The sequence below is a fragment of the Scylla paramamosain genome, unplaced genomic scaffold (genome assembly GCF_035594125.1).
Source record: "Scylla paramamosain isolate STU-SP2022 unplaced genomic scaffold, ASM3559412v1 Contig94, whole genome shotgun sequence".
Lineage (NCBI taxonomy): Eukaryota > Metazoa > Arthropoda > Malacostraca > Decapoda > Portunidae > Scylla > Scylla paramamosain.
In genome coordinates, this window is record NW_026973759.1 from 90,001 (window position 1) to 97,500 (window position 7,500).

The window sequence follows — 7,500 nt, forward strand, 5'->3', positions numbered from 1 at the left end:
AGATTTATATTCAAAAGATCTGCCAATTAAGCCAATTACCTTATTTGCTTTCTTGACGACTTGTGAACATTGTTGGCTAGGTTTTAAGCCACTCGATATTGTCACTCCTAAATCATTTTCCTTGTCAACACTTAAAGTTGGCTACCATTCAAAATGTACTTTGCTTTCTCATTTCTATGCCCTACGTGAAGCACGTTGCACTTTATCTGTATTAAAATTCATCTGCCAGGTTTGCCCACACTCTGTCAATTTGTCAAGATTTTTCTGCATTTCTGTTACTTGTTCATTAGACACACACACACACACACACACACACACATATATATATATATATATATATATATATATATATATATATATATATATATATATATATATATATATATATATATATATATATATATATATATATATATATATATATATATATATGTGTGTGTGTGTGTGTGTGTGTGTGTGTGTGTGTGTGTGTGTGTGTGTGTGTGTGTGTGTGTGTGTGTGTGTGTGTGTGTGTGTGTGTGTGTGTGTGTGTGTGTGTGTGTGTGTGTGTGTGTGTGTGTGTGTGTATTTATTTATTTATTTACAATGAAACCAAAGTGATGACCAAACCTAGATAGTAATCTCGGCACTCACTTATACCGAAGGTTACAGGGACAGCAGATAAGGACGCCCTCCTGCAGCCTGATAATAGCAATCATGCTTTGGATAACAGTGGCGGGCTTAGTGTCAGGCGGCCAGTAGTAGTAGTAGTAGTAGTAGTAGTAGTAGTAGTAGAAGTAGTAGTAGTAGTAGTAGTAGTAGCAGTACTACTACTACTACTACTACTACTACTACTACTACTACTACTACTCCCATCATTGAAAAGTATAGCCAAAAATGGTTTTCTAGTCCTGGGAAGTCACTTGCTTGAATTATTAAAATTTTTGTGCCACTTTTAAAAGACTTACTGGGGAGAGAACAAAAGGTGTGTTCATTATTAAGACGAGACGTTGAGCTGCAAAGGGGTTGACGCTGACACTCTGGTGTAAACGCGAGGCTTAGTACTGGTGGGCTGGCCTGCTCTGACCTATGTTGGGCCGCCTACTCTTGACTGGGCTGGACTGTGCTGGTGTGGACCGGACTGAACTGCTTTGATTTGGGCTGAACATGCATCCATTGGCCTCGCCTTCACGGGGACTAATGGTGTCTGATTTAAGTTACTTTGGTTTGCTGTGGACTGGGTTAGGTTAGTCTGGCCTGGAGGGAGCTCGACTAGTGTGGTACTGTGGTCTAGTCTGGTCTGATCTGGACTACATTACATAAATGGGACAATATTTTGCATAGGGGAGAGAAATGGTCCCTCATGGAATCGGGAAGGACGCCATCGATCCTCCACGCCACGTGTGCATGATGGGGGTGAATGTTTTTTTTAACCCGCCGCCACCGAGGCACCGCGACAGCCATCCATTCCTCAATGCCTCAAATGCGCCGCTGGATTCCACTTAGGTGAGAGTCGGGCAGCATTAGTGCGCTGCGCCGGTAACACCCTCCCTGCCCCGCCACTATGATGATGAACGCAGCTTTGCACACTTCCCGTGCCTGTCCGCGTTCCTCATAAATACACCAGCGTGACCTAACCAAGTGCCGCGCTTTGAAGGCAACTCACGGGGGTCTTGCCACTGCTTAGAGTTCAATGACTTCCTTTAGCAACGTCAGTAGGAAAAGCTGCGCATCAGTTCGCTCTGTCTTCTGTTTCTCTCTCGATGGCTTGAGACATCGCAGGCAAATTAGCCGTCCAGTTTTTCCGCTCCTGACACCCGCGCCTTTGATCAGCAACATTATTCTGCCATCTCGTCTTGCCAGTTCATCTTCGGGCGGCTTTGCTCACCAAAGGAACCGCCGCCCTTGCAGAGCTAATGGGGTGATGGGTAGGGAGGTGTTGGGGTGATGGGTGGTGGATGATAGGCGGACAGGTGATGGGGTGCAGGGTTACAGGGTTACAAGGTGCAGCCGTCGCCGCCGCCTTTCCCACAGACGCCCCACCTTATCTTCTGTGTTCACAATCCTGCTCCTATTCTCTATAACTTTATTTTCTGCTTTGCTTCGTCTTCTTTTTTTGAGACTTTCCCCATTTGCCTGTACCTGCTTGTCTCACCTGTGTGCAAATCATCTACCGTACCTTGCACGATTGATTAACCTTCTTAGTCGTCTCATCCATCTTTATTTATCGGTATTCGTGTCACGTCGTACATCTGCCTGTGTGTTTGCTTATAATTGTGTTCCCTGCTGTATCTGCATCACACTGATTTTATCACGTGCAACTTAAGACACGTTTTTCTAATTACTTCAAAGGCAGCACTTCACCAACATCTGGAGCGTCTCCTGAGGCATCCGGAATGGTTTCCGGGTTTCCTCTGAGCCAGACGAGCGGTGGCGGAAAATACGTGGAGTGGCCCAGAGCTTTGCTGACAGAAGAGACGTGTCCGCACCAACACTTACTTGTCAGCGCAAAGAGGTCTTGCTGGAGTAATCATTTCATGACGGAGTGGAATTATGACACGCTGCTTTATGATATATATATATATATATATATATATATATATATATATATATATATATATATATATATATATATATATATATATATATATATATATATATATATATATATATTCCATCTTTAAAGAGCGTGGTGGTAACAAGAGTTAACACAGGAATATTGCATCAAGGGAGGAGTCTCTCAAAGCTTAACTCAGTGACAGCGAGGGGAGAGGAGAGTGAGCTGCAGCTGGGAGAGTGTAGAGGGGGAGCGAGAGAGCTGTCAGCAATGTCAGAGGTCATGGAGGAAGGATAAAAAAAGAGAGGCGTGAGTAAAGAGGTCATTCCCTATCTTAGGCCTGAAACACCTCCCTCTCTCACCACAACTGTTTTCAAAGGTCACAGAGGTCATTAGCGGAATATTCAAGAGTGGTTCTCCCGTTAATAATGTAAAAATCTCGTTAATCTATCACGAGAATAATAGTTAAAAATAGAAAAAAATCCTTTTAACTTCCTCTACAGCCTATTGAAAATAATGGAGCTTCGGACATAAATGTTTCAGAATCTGGGTTTTACAATCTTACTAAAGGTTTGAGGTGCCGCGTCCTGTCGTTTTTCGCAAATAAAATCTTAACAAAGCGGCGGATGAGGATGTTGTTTTGGCAGTGAATGTTTGATACCACGACCTAATTGGCAAAAACATGTTTTGTTCTCATATCTGGATGAGAAAGGCAATTGTAGGAATAAATTTAGGGTAAACTTGGCTAAATTTTACAGGCGCTGGTAGCGAAACTAGGTGTAGTCATGATAGATACCCCGCCCACTCACCCTCTTGTGACGTCGATGTGATGCTTAACTTGGACCTAAGAGTAATCACCCATCCAACCAGCAGTTCCGCTTTTTTGCCTCACACACACACACACACACACACACACACCACGGTATCCTTGGCGCCCAGCCCTGCGGAGCCCCGCGCGGTTAAGTCGAAGGTAACAATTTTCCGTCTCTTCTTGTCGATATTTAGCGTAGTTTTGAGTTTTCCAGGTGTTTCCAGGTGTTGCCTAGACTCCCAGGAGGAGCAGGAGCTTGTGGAAGGGAGAGGAGGAGGAGTATGATGGTGGTGGGAGGCGGGAGGAGGAGGAGGAGGAGGAGGAGAAGGTACGAAAAAGAGAAAAAGATCTTTTCTTTTTTATTAATGGAGTTGGCATTGTTTTGATATTTAATGTATTGTTAGAAAAACGTCACAAGCTGCAGTATATTATAAAAGCCGTTCTAGGTGTGCTTTTTTTGGTCGATGAAATAACAGCATCATTCTAATTTCATTTTTCTTATTAGCACGCCAAGGATTGTTTTGTTATCTAATTTCAGACTTAAAGAAATGTAAGTAACATATAGCAAGTGATAATATCCAATAAAATGTAGTCTAGCAATGCGAAATATGGGAAATGGAGAAACAGGAGGAAGAAAGAAGGGAGAAGAGGGGACGAGGGGAGGAGAGTGGTAGTGGCAATAAATGTTTTTTTTTTTTCAATTCTTTTTTATTGCCATAATCATACACATTATATTACAAGGTTAAATTATATGCATTACATAAATATGTGTCAATAATTTGCTTGACAATGAGGACTGATACCTTGTGATATATTTTGTACTCCTCTGTACAATTTATTCAATTTATAATTTAAGAACTAATTTATTTAGCACGTGTCGCTGCAGCCACACGTGCTCTTAGTCACCGTGATGCCAGGTGTGTGCAGCAGGCGGGTGTGAGTAGTAGGGAAGGAAGAAGATGAGGAGGAGGAGGAGAAGGAAGAGAGGGACTAGCGTGAGGTGAGGAAGACAGTGAGTGAGTGAGGGAGTGGCGGTCATGAGCGAAGGCGACATGCACAAGTGTGAGAGGCGGGCTGAGTGGGGACGTCGGTGGAGGCCGCGGCGAGGGAAGGAAAGGAGGAAAGGAGAGACGGGAGTGGGAAAAGTAGAAATAACAGAGAACACAAAGAGTGACGCAGGAAAGCAGGAAGGAAAGGCCGCCGTGGTGTGACAAGAGTAAAAGTGTCAGCAGGTTTGTAGCGAGCAGGGAGGCAAGAAATGTGTGTAGTCGTCTTTAATTTTTCGAAAAGTGTTTTGTTTATGTTATAAGAGTCTCACGCGGGTTTTATCCCACGTTTTTAGTTTGAACTTCTTTCACTATTTTTTATTAATTTTACTAATTTTTATTGCTTTATTTCAATTTTGGCTTTTTTTTTGTGGCTGAAAGCTTTAAATTTTTTTGGGACTGTGGTTTTATTTTGTGTATTTGTATTTTGCTTCAGTTTTAATCTCAGTTGAGTTGTTTATATATTGCTTAATTGTATGATTCTGTATGACAAAATGCGATCAATAAATTATCTGTCTATCTATCTATCTATCTATCTGTGTGTGTGTGTGTGTGTGTGTGTGTGTGTGTGTGTGTGTGTGTGTGTGTGTGTGTGTGTGTGTGTGTTTGTAAGGCAGGGCATCAAATCTAACAGAGATTTTCAGTTTTGTCGTCTGAGAGGAGTCCAAGTACAAGCACTCCTATACTGCTAATTCTGTACTGCCACTCCTGCCACCACAGCGCCAGTATTTCAGAGCAGGCACCACCGCCACCACAGCCACCGCCACGTGTTCACACCAACACGATGAAATCTTAAGTATTGAACTATAAAAAAAAAAAAAGGGTCAAACATCAACAAGAGTAGCTCGTGCCTCATTACCGTGCCTGACAAATTTGTACGACCGCTCGCACCAGAACCTCATTTTGGGATATTTGTTAAAGAGAGAGAGAGAGAGAGAGAGAGAGAGAGAGAGAGAGAGAGAGAGAGAGAGAGAGAGAGAGAGAGAGAGAGAGAGAGAGAGAGTGGTGATAAGCCAGCAAATCAACAAGATAGTAGAACACAAACAGATAAGAGATTAGGGAAATTCAATAAAAAAGAAAACTATTCAAACAAGACCAGGAAGTAAGAAAGAAAAGAAAGACAAGCAAGTGGGTCATAAAGATAGATACCGATACCTATGATAGATGATAAATAAAGAACTGAGAGATGGCAAGTAAAATGAATAAAATGATGAGTGACAGCGGTGCAAATAGTTATACACACCATTCTATTTTATTTCGTTGAAACACAGACAAAAATTTATTCCCTGGAAAATAAATTAAAGAAAAGTGAGAAAAACAGGAAAAGTGACGTCCTTCCGTTTTCTGTCATGTCTTCTGGAGAAACTAAACTTTTTTTTTTCATTTAGTCTTTATTTTATTCCCATTTCCTGTTTTTCGCCTACACACACACAGACAGACACACACACACACTCTCTCTCTCTCTCTCTCTCTCTCTCTCTCTCTCTCTCTATTCGTGGCGGTAAGAGGATTGGCTGTTAGTACAATAGGCTCTGGTTGAAATAGTTCCAATTATGCTCCCTAATTGCACTTGACTAACTTTTTCAATATGGCAGCACGTGATTGTCCAGAACACTCCCTCCACCTCCCTCTCTTGCCTCCCCGAGTGACGGCAGGTGGGGGCGCGGGCGGCAGGGATGTGGTGAGAGAGGTAGTGGCAGTGATGGGCAGCCTGGTGATGTACGGAATAATGCGTGGTGTTGACAAAGAATGGGATGAGGGGTGAGTGAGGGTGGTGAACGCTCTTATAACTCGAGGATTAAACAAACACACCATCAAACAAACAAGAAATGCAACCAAGCCGCGGGTCTCCTTTATCAGCGAACAGTTGCTGTGATTCAACACAACAAGGGAGCATTTCACAAGCACTCAGGAGTAACGAGTCACATGCAGCCTCTTACCTGATAACCTGCCTACTTACTAATTTTCTACTGGTATTCTTTCTTTTTCTTTGTTACTATCCTTCCTTCACTTTTATGTTCCCTCTCACGCCGCCTCCTGCTGCCTGATCAGCCTCGTGTGGGTGCCACTCATACCCCTTCCTGTCTGTCCTCGCCGCCTTTACTATGCTCTCCTCCATTATAATATTGTTTTCCTCTTCCTCTCCCACAGCTTCCTCTCTGGCCATGTTCTTTTACCTTCCTTATTTACTTCATCCCTGTCATCTCATATTCCTTCTTTTCCTGTCTTCTTTCTTCCTTCGCGGCTCAGTTTTACGCTACACACATTTCTTGCCTCCCTGCTCGCTACAAACCTGCTGACACTTTTACTCTTGTCACACCACGGCGGCCTTTCCTTCCTGCTTTCCTGCGTCACTCTTTGTGTTCTCTGTTATTTCTACTTTTCCCACTCCCGTCTCTCCTTTCCTCCTTTCCTTCCCTCGCCGCGGCCTCCACCGACGTCCCCACTCAGCCCGCCTCTCACACTTGTGCATGTCGCCTTCGCTCATGACCGCCACTCCCTCACTCACTCACTGTCTTCCTCACCTCACGCTAGTCCCTCTCTTCCTTCTCCTCCTCCTCCTCATCTTCTTCCTTCCCTACTACTCACACCCGCCTGCTGCACACACCTGGCATCACGGTGACTAAGAGCACGTGTGGCTGCAGTGATCCGTGAGGAAAGCGACACCACAGGACTCAAAGGTCAATCTTTTTCCCTCCTTTGTGACCACCGAGCAAACATATTCCGGATTTACATCACAGCGCGACAAAAGACATCACAAGGTTCATTAATGTGCTCACATCTGCTGCACGATAAACTCTTCCCATCACCAGGCAGCGCCACGCGAGCCTCGGGGAGTGTGCGGCGAAAAACAAGGTGACGTAGCTTCCTTCAAATGACCTAACTACCAAACTACTCTTCCATAATGTGCTAGTTTTCGTATGCTGAGAGTCTAATTCTCTCTCTCTCTCTCTCTCTCTCTCTCTCTCTCTCTCTCTCTCTCTCTCTCTCTCCTCCATCATGTTATTCTCACTCCCTCCTACTTTTCCTCACTTTCCGCCGCCTCCACGCCTCCCTCGCCTCCCCACAGCTGGGGAGAGACGAGTGGCGGGTGAAGGAAGGTCTGG